This window comes from Sturnus vulgaris, chromosome 7 (assembly GCF_052056855.1).
Source record: "Sturnus vulgaris isolate bStuVul1 chromosome 7, bStuVul1.hap1, whole genome shotgun sequence".
Lineage (NCBI taxonomy): Eukaryota > Metazoa > Chordata > Aves > Passeriformes > Sturnidae > Sturnus > Sturnus vulgaris.
The window spans coordinates 23,250,974-23,273,833 of NC_142249.1; the positions used below are offsets into that span (position 1 = coordinate 23,250,974).

At 38.9% G+C, this 22,860-nt stretch overlaps 1 protein-coding gene across 5 annotated transcripts in view; it reads right to left on the minus strand.

The window, feature by feature from the left end:
• Positions 1-19,172, minus strand: part of LOC106855874 (sodium channel protein type 2 subunit alpha) — a 75,429-nt gene extending 56,257 nt beyond the window's left edge. For 4 of the 5 annotated variants that reach the window (XM_088168121.1, XM_088168118.1, XM_088168120.1 and 1 more), the window contains exon 1: positions 18,864-19,172. The gene's annotated coding sequence lies outside the window, so the exon portion shown is untranslated. Of the gene's footprint in view, positions 1-437; positions 518-18,863 lie in introns of those variants that run through there. The other variant, XM_088168119.1, reaches the window with a different exon arrangement.
• Between the last annotated feature and the right edge of the window lie 3,688 nt (positions 19,173-22,860).

Here is a 22,860-nt window from a genome sequence, read left to right on the forward strand (position 1 = left end):
CAGATAAAAATGATACAACAGTTTGAATACAATCAGCCTGATCCTATTCTACTGTCTCGCTTAGCACACATACTCCAGCACAGCTGCAACAAACCAATATTTTTGAAGGCTGTTAAATAAGCTGCAACACGATGCTTTCTCCTCCTTTTCAACCATATGCACACAGCCACTTACACCTACACAATCCACACACATCCCAACTCCTGCAGGTCTCCCTGTGAGCATGCTCTTCCACTGCAGGCAAATGCACCTGGTGCATTCTGTCATGGACGGTCTGTACCAAAGCTACACTGACTACCAGCAGCAGAAGGGTTCATTAGGAAAATGAAAGTGGTCCTGCAGCAGAATCCTGTTAGGTTTTATTTCTAGTTACAGGAGGAAAAAGAAAAAGCATAATTCTGTTTTAATACTGCAGGAAACAATTAAAAATTCATTACCAGTGAAGAATCTTGCAGTTATGTGGGTTTGAAATGGCACCAGGGAAGACTGCAGTTAAAATTCCATCATGCTTCTCCTTTTTTTTTTTTTTTTTTTTTTTTTTTTTTTTTTTTTTTTTTTTTTTAAATTCTCCTTTTACAGACCACACCTAACTTCCTGCTGAAGGATCCTGGTTATTGAAGTAAAGTCTGGCATTTCCTGTGCGAGCCTACTAAGTGCTGTAACTCTTATTGCCAGTAGATGGTACTGATATATACTCATAAATTATTCTCAGAAATGGTAAAGAATTTTTGCATCATGCTTGAACACTTGCTTAAACAGAGACTCTTGGACTAAAATATGTGATTTTATATAACCAGTCAAGTCTCAAGATTCTCAAAAATTCTTTTGAATACATAGCAGCTACTGCTGATGTGACCATAGCTGTTAAAACTGTGAACTTGAGATAGAAAGAAAGTAGGAGGGATAGAAAAGAAAGAAAAATCAAAAAATGGAGGCAGAGTACAACCTAAGCAATTGCTAAAACTGTATTATCAGCAGTCTGGATTATTTTAAGCTATAGGTTGTGTAAATATTCTAAAATAAATGTATTTAATATGTTTGCTGTGCATTCTTTCTAAATGGGGATTGGCCAGCAATGGGAGGGAAGGAGGGCACTTCTGAGTGCTCACTGCAGCAGCAAGTTCCTGTACAGAAGTCATCTATTCTTGCTCCCTGCTGCAGCAGGTGATTGGGAGCACTGTAAGCCACTCTCTGTGGCAAATCAGTAAAACACCCCCTTCGGGCACCACTCCACCAGAACACCATCCTACTTCTTTCCACTCTTCTGCTTTCTCTGTATTTTCCATGCTCACCAATTTTCATACTTTTTCCTCCCGCTGCACCAATAAAACCTTTTTATCTCCCTCCTACCTCACCATCAACCTTCTGCCCTTCACTCCTTCTTTCACACATATACAAATCTCTTCCAAACTTTTCAAGAAAGACACATTGCTGTATCTATATGTTCAGATCTTCTGGCAGTCATTTTCTCTCTGCTGTCTCCTTTCCCTCAGCCACGAAGAGGACAAAAAAAAAAGGTGTGGAAAGTAATAAAAAGCAAAAGGTCTGTCTAAAGTGAGAGCTGTTAGAGAGGGAATTAATCGAGTGGCTGAAGAAATGTCACTGGCTTTGAAAAACAGACAGAAAAGAGGGGAGGAAAACATTGATAATTTTTTCCTTTTGTAATTGTGGTGAGAGAATGAAGAGTTTGACTTGGTCAAAGTAAGGTTTTTAATATTTTCAGCAAGCAAGAAAAAAATGTGCCAAATGAGAACTATAATTGAACCACATCAAAAGTACTGATTTTGTTTTGATTCATTTAAAAATTACACAATAATGTTAAAAGCCTTTTTAGAAAAGTGTTTCATTCAATAGGGTTTTCTATTTTCACAGATGATTCAAAGAAATCAACAAAAAGCCTACAAACACATGGTTTCATGTAACCAATTTTTTTGGTTAAGAAGCTTTGGATGAAAACTTCTGGCTGGCTCTAATTAGGACTATGGTTTACTTGGGGCTGTTCCGAAGTCTCAAAATAAGAGGATTGTGAGACAGCACAGATCCACAGGAGGAGTAGAGGAACTTCTAACTACAAAAGCATTTTGATTATTTATTTGTATGGATAGGCAACTGCTTATGTATGAAAGTTACAGTAAATTATGTACCTGAAAAGCTGGGCTAATTCACACAATGTGGAAAAGAAGCTTCATTCTTCCATTAACAGTATATTAAGTTAAAGTGTCTGATTATTTGTTCCTTATTGTAAGGGTCTGAAATTACCAGAGATCTCATTTTGATTTCCACCAGTGCTATACAATCTACATGCACAGTGTTAGGAAGAACAGTGAAAACAGAAGATAAAAAGGAAATAGCCAGTGGACATTGTATCCCATTGCCTTAGAGGCTTGGGTCTACAGTCTTACTAGACTGTGAGGAAAATGAAGAAGTATTTTAGAGAGACAGACTGGACAGGAAATGCAATATCAGCTTTGCAGTCTAAAAGACATATATACTTCTAAAAAGGAGACTACAGTAATACATCTAGAGAAGCTTGTAACAATCCTTAAAATATATTAGACACTACAGATAGCTCTAATAAATATAACAGATTAAAGTATTAGCTAGAAAGGGAAAATTATTAAATCAAATAGCTAGTATCAATGAAAACCCAATCCAACATAGCCTATGTTTAAGAACTATTGTGTGAACATGTAAAAACTTACCTAAAACATAAACATGAAATAAGAATGGCAGTTCTGGTAATAAGTCATTCCAACTGCTGTCTAGCTTCCCACCTACAGACACGGGAACATTTTATGAACAATTTTATCACTGATGGTATCCATCTTCCCTCTACTGTGGCATGTGTGAAAGCTTGAAGTGGACCTTATCATTTAATCATCTGGGAAAACACAAGGCCCACAGAGAGGGTAGAGATGAAGAAGTGTTTAGTGTCAAATGTAAAGAAACTCTACATTAGGGTGAATGATTTTTGATAGGACAGAGCCAAGAGAAACCTCCAAATCTTTTCCTCACATCCTAGGAGCCCTCATTTACAGACAATCCTGATTAATAAAATTAGAAGAAAAATAGATAACCAGTTTTTCCTCAGAAATGTGTAAAAACTGCCTTTGCTCAATGGCAAAGCAAAGCATTAAAATGCACAACTGGCAACTAGCCATCATTCTCTGTGGTTCTCTGGTCGTTTTACTCTCCAGCTGTGTGTCCCTGTACTATATTAGATTGTTCCTAATTGCATGACTTTTCATTTATAGTTCTGAATTTCATCTTGTTTCAGTAACACCAGTCATCAAGCTCATCTAGTCCTTTCTGTATAATAGCTTGCTCAGTCTTTGACAATGCCTTACAACTTTGTGATAGGAGCAAATTACATTGGCATACTTCCATTTCTTTGCTGAAACAATAAATTAAAATTTAAATAAAATCTGTCCCAAAACTAAAACAGTGGCAAGCAACTTCGACCAAAGTGTAGGTTAATGTGATACTTGCTGCAGTTTGGAAAATATGTGAATATTACTCTAAGACCCTCAATCTTAAAACATAAACAGCCATTAAGTTTATGCTCTAAAATGAAATAGTATTTTAATTAAAAGAGCAAAAGAGACCTAAGTGGAGCTTTTTCTTCTTGTAAATAGTATCCGTTAAATCAAATACATTGAATCTGAAGAATTCCTGTCACCTCTTCCCCCATGATACTTACAATACTTACTATCTAGGTGACTGAAAAACATATTTGCTAGCTTTGAGATGACATGAAATTGGGAGGGCTACAAGTAAACAGGAGGATAGTATTAGAATTTAAAATGTCTTAACAAACAACAAAATGGGCTCAAAAAGTGATGCAATTCAAGATATATAAGTTCTACATTTTATACTTAGACAATATGGAAAGAATTCAGATCACAGAAATCAAACATCCAAGGAAATGTAGGATCCAAGAGATCCTACACTTGAAAGCATCCAAGGAGATGTAGGATTTGAGCTCTTTCTACCTTAATTTTAGATTGAAAAGATCAATTGAAGACATGACTGTCTTTATATGTCCAAAAAGCTCTTCTAAGGAAGCAAAGGAATTTGTTTTCTATCTAGCATGAAGATAACACATGCCACAGGTTGTGGCGTTAAACTGCAGCAAGAGGGTTTGTTAGGAAAACATTTTACCAGTGAAAAAACGGAATTAACAGAGTAGATATATGACAATCTTTCACGGATTTTAAGAAAAGCTAGACCTTGGAAGAAAAAGATCAGTGGTGAGTGTGAGTTTTACAGCAAACTGATCAGGATGAGAATCAAGAAACTTGTAACAGGCCTTCACTGTTTTAGGGTTTTAATAAGTTTAATAAGTGTAGGTTTGTCGTTGTTTTGTGCTGCTTTATCTGTTATGTTTGTCCTCAGGCCTCAAGGAATCTGTCAGCACTGCACGGAACTGCATGGAAGATTGCGTAACATGGGCTTGCCCTGTTGGAAGGTGGAAGGTTTAGAGCTGGTACAGTATCTCTGCTAAGATTTATGCTTTTAGTGCTCCACTGCTGAAATTAGGCAGCAAATAAACATCAGTTTTCCCGTGCTTGAGGTTTGTATGTTTCGTACAGTGCTACACTGTCTGTTCAGTAGCCACAGCTGAGACAGAGGTCCCTTCCTACAGTATCGATGTACTGAATTTTGCACTTTGAACAGTAGGTGTTCCTGCAAAACAAATCTTTCCAAATGGCTCTTAGAAGAGCTATATAAAAATACAGCTTCCTACACATTTTCCAATATTTTAGATGGATATATAACTAGCAAGTCACCTTTGAAAAATGCAGTTACTTGAAACCTTAAGCCAGTATGAGATATGTCTGTTAGAAAGGACAGCCACGTTTTCCACCCACTCTTACCCTGCTCATTTCCCACTTTGTTGGCCTAAGCATCTTTGCATCTCTGCATTTTAACCAGATCAGCTCACTAGTCTGGCTGAAAACTTTAAATAACTGGACAGATTTCAGAAAGATCAAAGAGCTGATCCATCACACTTAAGAAAAGAAATTAGGAGTCTTAATGCCTCAAGATGTCCTCTCACTTTAGAGTGAAAAGGACTATAGCTGACTACCTTTAGTCTTTCAAATTGTAGTGCTCCACTTAAGCTCAAAAGGCTTAAGGCACCAGAATATGAACAAATTGATCTCAAGAGCTTGAACAATGGAGCAGAACAAAACTCTAGTAACTCTAGTCAACAAATACTGGCACAGATCCTGTACCTGGTGTAGAACCCAGCACAAGTAGAATAAAAAGGGTTATTAAAATGCCTAAATGCTAGCAAATCTAAGGATCAAATTAGGCTACCATTCAGTTACAGCAGCCTCAGGATTACTCTTCCAAGATCAGAAGGTGAACAGGATCACCTGTTTCCTTTCAACATGGACATCAGGACAGTGTTTTAAGAAAAATGTGCAGCAAAGATCATACAATGTGAAAACAGATGTACAAAGATCCATATTGGGAAAGTTCGGGGGTCCTTCAAATCACTTTTCTTACTTTAAAACTTATTTCAGGAAACTACCCATAGGTACCCATAGGTTTCTGGCAAGATGTACTCCAAAGGAGTATGAAAAACACATTAGTAAAAATCAGTTGTTATCTTTACTTACTGTTAAACAATAATTGGCAATGACTTGCATTTGTTAATCAATCTTCGTCTTTTATCAGAAATGGCCTTTGAACAATTTCTGGTTTTCAATCAAATGTCAGTGCACGAACAAAAAAGCTACTTGTCTTTCCAGATAAGAGTTCCTTAAATCCTTCCTTCTAGTATTAGACAATTTGGATTTTTCACTTGATGAAAATACCATTCTTAACTTTTTTATTTAATACAGTGAGATAAATTCTGCCAGACTGCAATGATCTCCTCCGGTGCTCCTTGAACAGAGGGAAAAACCAAGGCTGATTTAAATCCAAGAAAGGTTCAAAACAGTTCAAGTTTCACTTGACAAAAAGAGAAATACTGTCTCCAAATCAAACAGCAATGTGGGAAGATGATGTAAGAGTATTCACCAAATCCCCAATGAAGCTGATTAAGTGATTATGGCCTTTCAGCTATCTAGCTGCAGTGGGCTCTTCTTCAAATCAATCTTTGCCCTGATACACATCGTGAGAAACTGTCCCCACAAGTAGAGTCTTGTGTAAGTGTCAGGCTAGAGATATATCCATTTTTAGTGTGTTTGTGTGGGGAGAGTGAATATACAGTTCAAAGATGTAATGATAACAGAAGTGCCATATGTATGGGATGAGCTAGATATTTCCAGATGCCTGAAGAGGAGAATGTGCTGACTACTTATGCTGTTAATAAAACATGCTCTGATTTCTTTCCTGACAAACCAGAACTCAGAATTTAGCATTCCCAGTATGGGCATTATGCACAGATGTTTAGAATGAAATCTCCAATTAATCTTAACTACAGCACAGCTACAGAAAATTCATATATAGTTGATATCCTTCTAGATACTAGGCACCAGGTAGATGGGAGATTCCAACACCCCCCGAACATCTGTATAGAAGTTTTGGATGAACATGATTCTGAATCTACTGACAAATTATTGTGGGAAGTACTCTGGGATTCCACTTTTATAGCCTCTTACTGTCTTCTGCTGCAAACACAACCTATGAATAAGACTGTGCTTCAGTTATCGCTTACGTAAGCCCAGGTCAGGCTCGGACAGGGATGCCAAGCGAAGCTTCCCTCGAGCCAGGGACAAAGGGCCACGGACCAAGCACTCCATCTCCATGAACTGCTCCGAGCAGCTTCCACTTCCACGCAAAACATTTCCAGCCGCTCCTTGTAACCTGGCAGCGCCCACAGGCCGCCGGGGCGGGCGCTGCGGCGAGCCGAGGAAGGCGGGACAAGGCGGGGGAGCGAGGCAGGGGGAGCAGGGCGGAGCCCGCCGGGCGCCACCGCCCAGCCCGCCCGGCGCCGCAGGTGCGGCAGCCGAACCGCCGCCCCAAACCTCGGCACCCCCCGTTGTCCCCGGGAGGGAAGACGGGCGGGCAGCCCGGTGTCGCTGGAAGCGACAGGCGCGAGTGAAAGGGCGGCTGGGGAGGCGGCCGGGGAGTGCCGGGCTCCGCAATGGCGCGGCGCCCAGGGGAGGTTGCCAAGCAACCGTCCGGCGGCTGCGGCACCGCGCTGCGCAGGGGGAGCGCCGCCGCCCGCGGGCCTCGGGGACTCCGCAAAGGCTGCCCTGACACACGGCCTGCCCCGCAGGGACAGCTGCCCCGGGCAGCTTCGGCCGGCCCGGCCACGCGGGAGAAGCAGGAGGGGCGGGGAGGAGCAGGTGTTCAGGGCAGAGAACGGCAGGGGAGGCAGAAGGGGAGGGAGGGGGTTGCTGAAGAGAACCCGCCCTTCAGAGCCACCAGCGAGGGACAGCGGAGCCCCGCCGGGCGAGATCGCTCCCCGCTGTCCCAAGAGCTGAGCGAGCAGCGATGGAGCCAAATTCAGGGTTTACCATCAGGGCGGGAAGAAACCGGGGGATCACCATCACTGCCTTAGTTGAATTTGTGTACCGTCTGTATTGGATAGAGTCAGCCATGCTGCCTACTGCCTGCAGCCAGCCAATTCCCCTGCTCCGGGTGGGCGGGTGTGTTGTGGAGCTTTTTTAAATAGGAGACGGTGACTGTAAAACCATAGAAACGGGCCTGGGGAGTGGGGTGCTGGGACCGTTTATACATCATCTCCACTCATTTCAAGCTGTTGGTATATTTTTGATTAAAAATTAACCTCATCCACCACATGCCAAAACCCCTGAGTTTTGACTTGGTATTTTTAAGAGGACATGAGGGGGTGCGCGTCCAATTTGTAATTTTGCAAAATAAACAAAGAGAACCTGGATCTAAACGGAGCATTTTCTAAAATAGGCTTGCATTTGCATAGATAGCTGACTAGTGACAAACACAACTGCCTCTTGAGAAACTTCCAAACCCTAAACACAATAGGCACAGAAAGCATGAGGACCATCCCACATGGGGGAAACAAATATCTCCATGGATAACAGATGAGAATTTCCCCCCTGGGAACTGCACTGACGCTGACAGGCTCCCTGCAGCTGCACAGCACCAGCTGCCAAGGGGATCCTGCAGGAGTTAATGCAGCTTGAAAGAAGCATTAACTCCCTGGATATAAACCTTCAAGGGCAGGATGCCTCAAAATGTTTCCTCATAAGCACTACTCATGCCCCTACTATGTAGCTGCACCTGGAAACATGTCAAGGTCTCTAAAGGAGATAGAATCACACACACAGAAAAGCACAACTATAAAAAAGCACAACTTTCTCATGTGTGGTCCCCACCAGATTCCTTTTGCCACTGGAATGGAAGAGTTGGCTTTGTTTCAGTAAAGTGCCACTACAAATAAACCAGAAACAAAATGGTTTCAGTGATTCTAGAAGTTAAGTCACAGATGAGGTCCCATATTTGCTTTTAAATATTCTTTTAGTCTTATGATGGTTTATGGTTAGCAGCTCTTACTGTATCCTTAGGGACAGAGTGCAGATGGGTCCAAGCCAGCTACTAGTTACAGGTTGTAATGTCTCATGCTAATTGCAGATTGGGCTGATGGTACTGTTTACTACGGAGATACTTGACATTGACCTGTCCAGTTTTCCTTTTATTTTTTTTTTTTTTACTTCCTCCCTTGCTTGGTTATGCTATCTTGAAGTGCTGGGGCTATAATTTTACATTTTTGCCTCAGACCAATTTTTGGAGGAAAGCTTCAACTCAAATGAAACTATTTCTAAGAAAAAGGCTACACAAATGTATTTACCCTTCAAATTTTATAGCTGCCAATGTTCAAAGCATGAATAAGTCACATCCTGAATTTGGAACTTTTGGAATGGTATATCAATAATACTTGAAAAATTAGGTTGCATGTATTTTAAAGAACACTCTAGAAATTTAAAGGTGTGAATTACAGAGATAATGCATTTTTCTGGTAATGTTTCATTGTCCATCTGAAGGAATTTTCCTTCAAATGAAGCCTGTCTTTGTGGACTCTGCTGACCCAGGAGTGGGAATGCTTTTATCTTTTGGTTCTAAATCATTCTGTATATTGGTTAAAGACACCAAACAAAAACAACAACAACAACAACAGAAAAGTGGGAAAAAAGAATAAAAAACCCATAATAACCCAGGAGGAAATATAGAAGGAAAAGGGGGCATTTAGGAAAAAAAGAAGACATATCTCAGACTGAAGACTGGCAGAATAAGAAACCTCCAGGGAAGTGATACGTGTAAGAACTGTCTGCCTGGATAAAGCAGCAGTCTCAAAATTGGCTGCAGTAGTCCTGCAGGCTGGTTGGAGAGACATGAAAAAATCAAAAGGCTTGTAGATTATTATGATAAAAAAATTAATCTAGGTTGATCAATTTGAAATCAAAGGAGACCAGACTGGGGAACAGTCAAGGAAAAGGGAAGCAGGGGAGGCAGTATAATGGAGCAAGCAGAGATAGGAGAAAGCAAAAAAGCTTGGGATGGTTGGGCAAGAGAGGGAATAAAAACCTGAGATAACTGGACTGGAATTAATTGGAAGGATGGACAAAAAGATATGAAACTGAGCTTATAAACGTGACAAGAGCTTTGTGAAGTATGTGTAAACATGTATTCAATAACTCATTCATATGTGTATCAATATGGACTCCCTAAAAATTTTTATGAACACTCCAATAAAAAGCACCTATTACTGTAGGAAGAAGGACTGAAATGACAGCATAGAATAGAGATCTGCTTTAGTTTTGGTGCATTTGTCAAAAGATACTGTAATGCAGTGTTCACTGTCTGATGTAGTATACAATATGGATGAGCTCTTAAAAGCAGTGAGATTTGCTTTGGAGGAGACTTCCTTGATTCGTTGGTGCTGCACAGGGATCGGGAGAAGTGGCTAGTGGGAAGGGGAAAAGGAGGATGATAATTATGTCCTTCCTGCAAGGTCTGTATGCTGTCTTGGAGAATTGGCCATGCCACAAGTAGGGTTTGCTTTCTCTGGCATCAGATGCCTGTATCTATTGGCATCTGCCTCTAAGCCAATCTGAACTCCTTTCATATTCTGGAGAAAAATAGGTCCTTTAAAAGATAATTCTTCTGACCTATTTCAGATATCTACCTTAAGATGAGGCAACTTGTGCCCTAGAAGTGCCTGTCTCTCTGGACTGACTAGAAGGGGCAAGAGATGATTACTCAGTACTGCCTGATGGCAGGCAATTCACTCAAACTGCTGTTTATATAGGTGGCTACAAATCATATGTGTGATTTCTAGAATGTGAAGACAGCCTTAATTCAGTGTTCCACAATTGATTGCTTGATTCTGCCGCTTACTACCATACTTTTAATGTCAATTTTAAATGTAAAATATTTAGTGGATCCTTTTACTTCCACACCTCCTTGTTAAATATCAGCCACTTATTTTGCACTTATTACAATTTTTCCCATTTTGTGTTTTAGGAAGCAGACCCACATGTGTTTTGGGAACCAGAATGACATATGAAAATATATGGGGTCTGAGTTCTGATACTCATTGACAGAGACGGGGGAGATTTGAATATTCCTCAACAATATGTATTAATTACTGTAATTTTACTAGTTAATATGTATTACAGCCAACTTTCCAAAGCTTCACACTACAGGCATCTCTGCAGCTGAGTAACTATGTATTTTAAATGAAGATGTCACCAGTGGGAGTCACATAAGGCTGGATGTATATTCAAAATTTGGCAACCAAAAGGGAAAAATTAAACCAAACAGCATGAAATTAGATCTTATGATGAGTAATATGGTTGGTGACTGGTGCAGAACACAGCCAAATGGTTATAAAGGATTTCCCAGACCATCATACAGGAACTGTTAGAAAGCTTTAGAGCTGCACCTTCATCCCTGCCACATCCCACGCAAAAGCAGAGAGCAAATATCATCACTACTCCCTGGTGACCTGACCAGCACGTTTGTTTCCCTGGGTAATGAAAAGCTCAGTCAGATATATAACATTAGAAAGCATTAAACAAGTCTCTATTAAATTTAGAAGATTTTTTTTGATCTGAAAGGAAACAGAGTAGTTAATTGGCCCACAATTAAATAAAAATGCCATTAAAAAATCCTGAAACAGTTTGCCAGGCCCAATTTCTGTTTGCCTTTTATAGTGTCCTCAAGACCTGTGATATCAAGACATAAACCGAGAATATTCTGAAATATGAAAACATCTTTATGGATCAATTTATCCTGAGGGACTAAGTGCCTATGGCTGACACATGCAGTTAAGTAAGAGCAGGAAAGTAGTATCACTATTGCATCAAGAAACTTGAAAGGCCTGAGGGAGCAATGCAGATTCATAAGTGTAGGATCAGAGGAGATGGTTATGAGTGTTTATTCTGACATCCTGCCCAGTGTGGATTATACCAGTCCTCTGATTTAAAGAGTCTCAGCTGAAACACACCAAATTCATGAGAAACCCTTAGTAAGTTACCTTATGGCAAAGTGTTATTGCAATAATATGGGTGCCTTGTTTAATACTTGGAACTCGCTTTCCTGGGTAGTGATGTTAGGAAAAAAAGGAGAAGTGGCACAGAAGTATGGAAATGTGTCAGAAACACATACGTCATATATCTGCCCAAAACTAATTTTTTATAGATCCTGATTGTTTTCATAAGAGGAAGAAAACAATTAACAGCTTTAAAGTTCAGTCACTTTCTTTAAAAATGCAGATTCAGTTTCAAGATAACTTAAAAAAAAGAAAAATGGAGGCTTGTTCATTATAATATTTTATAACTATGGGAAAAAGAACGATTGCTGAGGACAATCTACAAAATTCTAGGCTAAAATGCAACTGCAGCCAATTGTAACAGGACTATTTGGAACTGAAATTTTTTCAGTGGAGCTTGATAGCTTTTTTCCAGTTCAGAATAATTTCCTAAGTGTACAGGATTTTTTAATATACTGCTTTTACATTTGTTGGTACGTGTGAATAAAACAACGGAGCAGATGTTGAAAACCTCCTCAGGAGAGTTTTTCCATTGCCAGTATGTTTGAGCCAGCAAAACAGGTTCTGATTAGAGGGAATACAGGAGCTCCCCAAAGAGTTCTTAGAAGCATTCCTTGCTCACAGCGTCACCTGCAACTTGGAACTGTATCACTGCAAGGACGTTTTCCCACAGGAGCCATGCACGCCACACTGCTTATTTCCATACAGAAACATGAATACAAGTGTCAATATTTCCTTTACAATTTATTCAACCTTTTTTTTATATAAACTCAATTTGTATACCCTTCTAAAATTTGTCTTTCCCCCACCCTACATTTCACTGCTTCTTGCCCATCAGTCACTCTTCTCTAGATTCCCAGATGATATTTCTTCTTCTTACCACAATTCCAGAGCTTTTTGCCCATCCTTAGAATATTTATACCAGCTTACCAGCTAACTCTATTTCTGCATCATATCCTTTATCTTTCTCACTAAGGACAGATTATTTTGAGAATGTGTGAATCCATGAACTAATTTGGAAGTGAGGTCAATACTGAGAAAAGCTATATAATCCCTTTCCCAGCAATGGAGAACACTTCTCCAGAGTTCCCAGCCTCTGCCACTCCACAGAACAAGATACCAGCATGAGTAATAACACCCAAGTGTCCCATATAACATTAAAGGTCATCATCATCATCATTCCCTGAGGCTCATGTTCAATTTTTTTTCCCCTAGTGGAGTAAAGTACCAGATTTATCTGTGTGAGAGTAGCCTGCCTTCGGCTTGGCTTCGAGGGCAAAAGCTTTGTTTCAGATCAAAGATCATGATATTCATAAAAAATTTCATCTGGCAAAAGCACAATATCTTTTTATGGTCACAAATGTAAAGGCTGTGAAGCACTTTAAATGTTTACTCTAACTCTAAAAATACCATAAAAAATTTGAAACAATAAGTCTTGAAAACGTGACTGTTACATGTGTTTAGCCAACGTAACTACAAAAGCAAACCGTTTGCAAGATGTAAAATGTTATTCTGTTGAAGAGTGACTCTTTTAAAGTGTGGTCCAGTAACATTCACATTCTATTTCTTTCAAATCAAATGGACTTCCTTAATAACTGTAAAGACTTCCATCTTCCCATTGCTTGTGAGAGTAAAATGCTGTGCTTTCTATTTCATCTATTAGTATTTTCCAGAAGCCAAATGAAAGTAGAGCTCAACCTGCACCCCAGTATTCAAAGCATATTCTCATTGCTTCACTAGAAGAACTTTTCAGTTGTATTATCGTGGTACTTGGGAGGCTGTTTACTGTCAACACTTTTGTGGTGCTTCCCATTTTACAAAATGGAAACCAGCCTCTGCACCGAAAAATTTAACCTTTGTGAACGCATTTGCACAGGGTGTTTGTGCAGCCATCACCAAATTCTCAATCTGCAAACAATCGTGCAGTGTTTGCCCCATGCCTGCTTTCAGGTTAACACAACTACAGATGGAAGATTTTTTCATTCTGCCTAGTGTCAGTACTTATCTTTTAGTTTCCATGGTTGCATTATTGACTTTCAGCAAAGAGAAAACACATGGAGCTCACACACTCTACAAATACACCTGTTAAACTCTTTGGATACAACCTTGTGTGCTACAGTGCCAGTTAAAATAACTTTGCCAGAGACTTCCAGGAGGGAAGACTTATCTAACAAAGCTTGCCTTGTGGCCCAAGAAGTAGGATTTTCCACTGGCTTGTCTTTGGTACAAATGTTTACTTATACACAAAATACAATTAGCATACTTAGAGACAGGCTGTCAAATTTCAACTATCCTGGGCAGAGTCCTTGTTTCATTATAGTGTTTGTTTAGAAATTTGCTGTATACTTGTCTATAAGCACATGATTTGTTTAAATACTTGGGTGCTGGCACCTGTATATGGAACTCATTTTTAAACAGCAAATTCAGATCCCAGTGTCTATGCAAAGGACATTTGTTTCTAATCATGCTCCCCACAGTTTATGACGTTTAAACTCTGGCCACTGTTTTTCTTGAGATCACAGACTGTCCAATTTTTTTGCATGTCTCCATTTTGTATACACGTATGGAATCCAGCTCCTAATATATCTGTTATCCTACTGAGACAAATGGGTGAGTCTAGAACACAGTGTATTGCTTTAGAGAACTTGAGTCAGACTCCTAATTTCAGAGTGAGTCATTTACATTTATCATCAAACAAAACTACATTAGGGTTAAAGTCTGTGGAGGATTTTGCAGTTACACTGAGGATGGTGAGATGGTGAAGATGGTATAGCAAAAAAAAAGATGCATAATTACCTCCCATTCAGATAGGAAGACTGTTTCTGCCCCACTCTGAAAACCTGCTGCTAAAAATTCAGCTACAACAACACTCACTCTGCTGCGGGAAGAATGGCAGCAGTAGATGGGGAAACATTGTAGCTCAAATTAAGTTAGTTCAGTATCAGCGACCAGAAGCTATGGAGTCAGAAGTTAGACGGCCAAAATAATCAGGTAGGCTTGTACAGTTCCATACAGCACAAATGCTGCCTTTGAAACCAAAGTACTAATCTAAAGGCTGGCTGGACCTGCTGCCATCCTGCTTTTCACTGCAGTGTTGAACTGTACCCAATATTTTGGCGAGAGCAGGTGGCTTGACATCTGAATTACTCAAAAGCTGTATGTTACAACTCCATTTAAGACCGGACAATCAGCACCTTATGGCATAAAACTCAGACACCCCCTTTCAATATGACAAGGCCACATCAGAAGATCACTTGCTGTACGTTCAAAACCTGGACATCCATCATCTTAAAATGCATGCCTGCTCATGCTATATGTTACCGGTTTGTGTAGGTAACGTAGCTTTACCCTGTGTGGTGCAACCATTATGTTATTGAATGTGAGCCTTTTTCCTGGTGAAGGAAGTTTGCATTTTTAATGCATAACGTCAACCACCTGTGAGGATCTCTCCAGAAAGATGGTGAGAACCAACTAGCATTAGCTACAACAATTCATCGGGCCATAATCAGTGGAAACCAAACAAAGAATCAAGCAACAAGTAGGAAGGATCACAATTACACAAAGCCTAAGAAAACTTCACATAGAACAATCACTGGACTTCACCTCGAGAGACATAAAAATAAGTCATTGCTATTTATTTTTAAATTTTTTTTCATATAGTATGAACAGCTTGACAGTTTTGTTTGCTTAATGTTTCCATCATGTGAACCACTTCATAATGCTTTCAGCTTTGCCAAATATTAATTGTTGAGACTTGATTTATTTCTTTAATGGCACTATTAATGGTGAGATATTTCTTTCAATAAAATCAGAAAGAAAATATAAACTTCACAATGTGGATTCATGTTTCCTCTTTCAGTCTGAATGCTTATAACAACAAAAAATTCACCATTTAATAGAAAAAGTATATTTTTAGTCTGCTTATTGGGAAAAGTTTGAAAGTATTATTTCCCTAATCTACAAGTTTAAAAAACACAGGAAAGAATGATGAATCTATGTTGTTGGGTGTTTAAACAGAAAGATTAAAAACTGGTTTTGTGTTTATTTTATAAGCACGGTGATAATACTGCAGCATTAATATGTATTTCCAGCCAGTTTTTTTGAAAATTTTGCTACAATCTATTTATTCTGGATTGTTTCAAGTAGGCTGCTCAGGCAATATACGAGTTTGAGTCTTGTTGCTCCCGTTTAAATGTATTGAAATCTGGCCATTCAACACTTCTCTAAAATAATTTCTAGATATGTTCACAAAAAGCTTCTTAGCGGCTTGTAATAAATACTTAGAGAGCTGCCATGTGTTGCTGTGTTTCTACATTAGCAGCCCCTTCAGTGCACTTAATACTGAGAACTGCTGAGGCACCCAACACTGAAAGCAGGAGGGGAAGCAAAATTCTTCTGCTGGGCCCAAACCAGTCAGAGGCAGAAAGAGGAAGCAGCCGAACTTCAGTTGGAGGTAAGGGTTGGAAAATAAACACTTGTAGGTTCAGAAGCAAAAGTAAAAGAGGTAAAGCTGCAAACTTGGAATTTGAACTGGAGAGCATGAATATAGTTATTCAATGTTCCTTTAAGTTGTCCTCTGTCAATATTTTGGTTCCAAATCTTCTTTATAGCATTTTTTCCCAAGCATGTATTAAGTATTAATTTCCTCAGCTTTTTTTTTTAATCCTTAAGGCATTTAGTAATTCACAACATCATTTGCCTCTCTTCATTACCACCTCTGGGAAATGAGGTACATATAATTAGTCTTTCAAAGACAGTAACAGAGGAACAGGAGATAGAAGTGACCATTGACAGAAATGTCTTCTCACCCAGCATTTCTAAGAGTGGTGAGTGTCTGCGAGATGAGAGAAGGTACAAGAAATGGATTATTCAAGGGACTTCAGGAAGCCTCTAGAAAGGAGGCCCTAGGATTCCTGACGCCTGCTTGGCAAGCTGGGACCGATGACAAAGAGAAAGGAACAGGAGGGCTCTGATGGGCAAGAGACTACTTCTATTCAGGGGGAGTGCAGGACCAGGGTGTGCAGCTGCAAAGGATCCACACTGTGGTTTGGAAAAGCAGGTGGAAGCACATCTATGGCCTTAAAACATTGGAAGCAACACAGTAAAAATCTTGCTTGAGATTTTTCGTGCTCCAGCTGAGAGCTGAGTGCATAACGGGATTACAGCTGCATTTCTTGCTACCAGGTATGAGTCAAGCAGATAGATTGTATTAGATTTCAGTGTCATCTCCATCTCTTTGGTGGAAGAGTTTTCAGGGCTACAGGTAGTGACCACACAAATCTATTCATCAAGGTGTGAGATGAAATCAAGGAAGCAGCACTGGCAGCATAACTGATGCTGGGCTCTTGCTGCAGGGTGGGTACACTGGTCTCTGCTGTTGAGATCTGATGCTTATATGAGTACAAAGTACAAATCAGAGTAATTCAGTATTCAAAAATAAGAAGAATACTAAAGTTTCACACAACATAGGGAGAGTCAGCTTTCTCTTAGGGTCAAGTTTTGCTTGAACTCCTTCAGAAATACCCAACTTTATTCCTAGTGAAAGGTAACTGGATCATGCTTTGATATGATACAGCCATTTATGTGCCTCTATTTCCCAAGACGTAATGTTCACAATAAATATACTCAAAATCTGTATGAATTCTGCTTCAATATTTTCCTCTAAGGGCTATAACTCAATTGATTTTATTTTTTTAAACAGAAGAGTTAATCTAAAGATTGCCTTTGAAGCTACATGCCCATTTGACCTACTAACTGCATTTTATGAACACTGCAAAATTTCTGTGATTACAAATAGTATTTTTTCTCTGAAAATTGGTGCAGTCTAAAAGTCAAGAGAACAGAACCAGGTATTTATCCACTTGCCTAATATTGAGAATGTGAGTCATCCCATTGACATGTCTGTTTGTTGCTGAAGTGGGGCCTATAGACATATGAGAGCATCATTTATTTAATGCATTTGTCACCAGATGAAATTGCAGATCATTTGGACATGATCATTCATCATTTCTCCAGACCCGTTCAGTAATGAAGGAACCTTTACCATCTAGTGAAGAGACCTTCAGACATTGCAATGGCTCAGCCTTACACAGAATATGCATATTGAAAACATTGATCAGAAAAATGCAGCTAATCAGGCAACCTGCAGAGATGGCGAGAATGTGTGTGAACCTTCTGAACGTTTCACTTGGATCTGTGGCATCATCTAAAGCCAACACAGCATCGAGCATTTAAATTCCAACAGGCAATTTTCTGTTGCTTCACTAATCATCACAAAAATAAAAAAGTTTGCGATTACGCAGGTGTGTGAAAATTTTGATGGAGTGCTCCTTACCACCTTATAATAGAAAGCAACAGGGAAAAAACCTGATTGCACATTCTCTATTTTTTTTTTTCACAAACTGGTTACTGAGCCCCTTCCCTGATCTGTGACTTTGTAAGTCAATGCGTTTCAGTGTTGTTTTTCCCAACGAAAACCATTATTGCTGTAATTAAGAGAAGGTAAAGAAAAAAGACCAGAAGGTTTGAAAGAAGAGTCAGGGGGTGCTGCATGAGCTTCCCACCTCCTGAGTCATTCTGCTGTCTCTCCCAGTGGGTATCATGCTTCTAAAAAAATAATGAAAGGAATATTTTTTCTCTCTCATGCAATATGGAATGAAGTTTCAAAATAAAAATTTCATTCTTATATACATAAAACAATTCACAAAACATATGTGTTTCATATGGTGTATGCAGCAGTGCAAAACCATGTTTAGTCATAGACAAGTCCTCCATTCTGTCTTCTATCAGGGAGAGGCTGTTTTGGGAGATGAGGGAGGGGAGAATCCTATAAATCTCCTATGCCTCACATAAAAAAAAAAAAAAGACGAATTTAGGAAGGAAAGAGAGCCTCACACTGAAAAAGCTATAAAGAAGCAACAGTATCTCTCTGCATCAAAATTGTGCAATCCTAGGGATGCAGTTGTGTGCTTTAAAACACACTCCAATTTGTATTCAGAATACGGCACCAATATAGCCTCCAGTAGCAAAAGAAAACACTTGTGGATGACCACCTCAAAACAACAGCAACAAATTAACACAATTCAGATGAAAAACACAAACTCGAAAGTAATTCTTATTACAAGCATGCAAGCTTAAAAACACAGGACCAGAAAGCTGCAAAGAGCAACATAATTTTTCATTATTGTGCTAAGACCCAATTAAATGCTATGAAAAATCCATGCAGTGGCAAAGATGGCTATTATTTCCTCTCCTCTTGCTCTATTAATATTAATTGAAAACTAGGTGTGGCACCACAAGAGAAGAATCTTGGTAAAAACCAGCTAGAATTTGTTGGTTTGTAGCATTCATATTAAATATAATGTTGTCTTACCTGATTAAAAGAGAATTTAAAATCATAGCATAAGAAATATCCATACACTTGTAGATAGATGATGAGAGGCTCCTTCTACTGCAGGTACAGGTTCCTGGGCAAAGAAGCTTGTAAACTCTTGATCTCACTGAAATGAAAAAGGAAAGAAACAAAGAGCCTCCCCATAAAAGCAACAAAGGAACCTCTGCAGTATTCTGTAGTCTCTTCGCCTGCTTCCTGTTCTGAGATTCATTCCTTGAATCCCAGCATCGATCACAAAATTGGTTGTGGGGGAAAAAAAGGAGGGGGGAGAGCGGAGAGGGAGGAAAGGAAGCGGCAGCAGATTCCGCGCTGGCTCCACCTCCTGGCAGGATCGAGCGCGCCGGTGCCCGCACACCCTGCCCGCACAGCTCCTGCGCCGCGTTACCCTCCAGTACACAGCTTTAAATACGGCAACACTGAGCACTGCTTACCAATTCCTGACAACTGGCTTGACATTTAAAGTACACAACATGATTTTTCTTTTTTTTTCTTTTTTTTCCTTTTTTTTTTAAAGTGAGGTAAGTGTTTGAATACATCAGTATACACGTAATTGCAGAAAACTCAAGGTTCTGCCTGATATATTTATTTTACTATGCAATAATGCATGTTCTGTTTAGAAATAAAGAAATCATTCTTTATGCAAAACCCTCCACTACAGAATGGTAGAAAATAAGAGTGCTGTTTTTTTCTCTGACTATTGATCCTGCAAAACGCAAATGACATCTACATATTTATTGAAAGCCAGAGAGGAAAAAAAGTTGTTAAGTAAGACAGAAGAAATGGATGCTTGGATGTAGCCAAGACTATTACATTATTGCTCAATAAAGAGTTTTTAGGATGATCTGTTTTACTTACTTTAATCCAAGGCTCCATTGCATTTTATAGCATCTTAGAACTGATTTTTGGTATTCTGGATACAATTAGTTTTAAAAGACTAATGTACAAATTGACTGCCTCACCCCAGTTGTCTCTAGCCACAATTCCTATAATAGCAGTGTTGGATTTAGTGTTACTAAAGGATACTTTATACTGGAATGCTGTGTAGCTGACTGTTTCTACTTTTATCTTCTATTTCTATCACGTACACCTGCTCTGTCACATCACACAGCTAGCAGCCACCTGCATGTGGGGTTGGCTCAGCAATTCTCAGCTGTGGAGGAAAATTTAATCATACCAAAACATGGGGCCTGGGGGAGGAAAAAGTGCAAAGTTAACTAGGAATGGATCCAGATGAAAACCATGGACTTTATAATTAGGATCCACGATCTAACTCATCATAAAAATCAGTGTTGCCAACACAAGGGAGTAGCTGAAGACACAGTCAATTTGAGTAATGACGGATATTTGTGTCAGCTGAACCCATTCATCAGGGTTATCCCAAAGCCTTGGAGTGTCCCAGGAAAATGATCCATTCTCATGCTTGTTCAGGCCTTACAATGGGATCTTGGACCCTGAAAGGACTCCAAAATAGTGCAAGCAGTGATAATAATAGGTCAAAACACCTATTGTATGAGCATGGACTGAGCATCGCAGAAATCCTTTTGTCACCAAAAAATGCGGTCTAGTTTGACTTTCAGGAATTTTTTTCCTTAAGATACAACTTTACCCAGAACTCCTGGCACTCGCAGGGGTTTGGCTGCGCACGCCGCCGGTGTTAGGGCAGCCGGCGCTGTCCGCGGTGCTGCAGCGTGGCCTGGCTCCACGGCCACGGCTCCGCAGAGCCCGCCCTGCCCAGCAGGGCACCCAGCACGGCATACAATGGAATCTACTTTGACAACTTTGGATAAATATGGAAATACATCATGAATGCCTATAGGCCTACTTGAGACCAAAAGTGCTGAACCTGGTATTCGAAAGCCTAATTCTAAAGGCACTTTTAAAATGTATTTTTTTGTAAAATTAATTGGAATTAATTGGAATATATAATATTAAAGTTTTGAATATTAATTCAACTTCATAAACTAACCAAGGACTTCTATGCTATCTAAGAAAAAATAAATATAATTTGAATTAATAACATCTGTAATATTAAAAGTGAGATAAAACTGTTACAAGAACTTTGGAAATTATATGAAACTTTATTACTTATAATAGTACTAATATGTAATTCTTTGCAGTAGAGCAGCAATTTACTTAAAGGTATACTGGTAATAAACATGCATTTCAGCTGCATTATAAAAATATACACAAACTGAGAAAAGCTTTTATTCTGTAATCTTAATCCTTCTATTCACTTCTTACTTCTATAATCTGTAGGTATATTGCAATTGCATCTTAGTGCTAATGCTCATTGGCAAAGTGAGATTTGATTTTCTGTATCTTCTATGAAAAGTACAATTAAAATGAGATATGATAAGATCTCACATATATCACAAAGTGCCACAGTAAATCAGAAACAATAGACTCCTGCTGAGATCCTCAGGAGTTTTCTAAGTTTTTATTTTCCCATAAAAAATTGATTTTTCACAAAGTGGCACAAACTTTCAAACAGTTACGTGTCTGCAAGAAAGTAGTTTCTCTATGAAAATTTCAGAAGAGATCCAGAGAGATCCTAGCAAATTTCTCAGAGCTGATTTCAAATCTCCTAAAGCTATCCAACAACACCTACAAACATGATTTATTCATAGTTTTATTAACCATTTTAATAGTAATTATAGGAAATCCATAGGAATTAAAACAAATATGCCTTGAACAAATCTCATTTTTTGATTTTTTTTCAAGTGTCCTAAAACTAGGATAGCTGGAAGAATCTTTCTGCTTATTCAACCATGCTGATAGAGCTCATTTCTACCAGAAATTTCTTTTTGCCTCTTGGAGCATGGCTAACAGTCATCTGCATAAAAAATAACCATTCTATTAAATCATGCAAAAACATTTGCCCAGAAAGAGATGGAGCAAAAGGTCAAACTCCAGTTTCCACAGCGCATGGGATATTAAGATTCAGGAGCAATGCTTGGAGCTATTCTGGCCAACAGACACTTATCTACGCCTGTCGTTTACATGCCTCAAAGAAATAGCTGTTTCACATAAGTAGAACTCTTTCTTTTCCTTTTGATCTTTTTTTTTTTTTTTTTTTTTAATCCACAAATCTCATAACTCTCAAACTCTAGACCTAAATTTGTAAATTACTAAGGCAAAAGACAGGTCTGAAGATTGAACAGTGGTTTATTGAAGTGTCATCTTTTTAAAAGACAGAAATTAATTTCAATCAAAAGTTATTAGCCTTTTCTTAGTTCTTATGAAATCATAAAGCCTATTATTCTTGCCTTTAACATGTGAGAGTCACCTTTGCAAACTACTCATTTAAGTGAAACTGAACTTTAATGTTATTCTAAATATGAAGTATATTCTCTTCCCAGTTCCAGTTACTTTAAGAGAAAGAGCTTTGGTGACTACTAACCATTAGCAATATTTGAATTTTGTTCTTGTAGATCTAAAATCTTTGCATCTGAGGTGTGTTAGTGCCTGAAAAAAAAAAGCTTTGGAAGTTAAAAGATTTCTGATTTATTTTTCTACATAATGAAAACTCTTCAGTCTTGGTAGCTACTTTTGAAGAAGGGACTATTTTATATCACATGTATAATATTTTCAGACTTTAAAACCAGTAAATTCTTTGCTGCCTGAGGCTAACCCTGAAGTCCCTTCTAATGACCAATGGTGGATAGAGATTTGACAAGGAATAAGTACAATGGTTTTTGAAAGAACGTATCACTTCCATCTTTGGTCTCTGTGACATGGTATGCCTGTATTTATAATTCAGTGCAGCAAACAGTTTACATGTTCTATGTCCTTATCATTCTTGGCCAAAAGCAGATCAAGGTACAATTATTTTTCTTAACATGCTAGAGTCAATTGTTTGAAATGTTTTGTCATCTTTTTCAGTGTAATATATTTTCATAGTTTAGTTATAAAGGTACTATTTTTAGTGCAGATAACTGCTACATGTACTATGAGACACAGAGAAACTTTCTAAAGC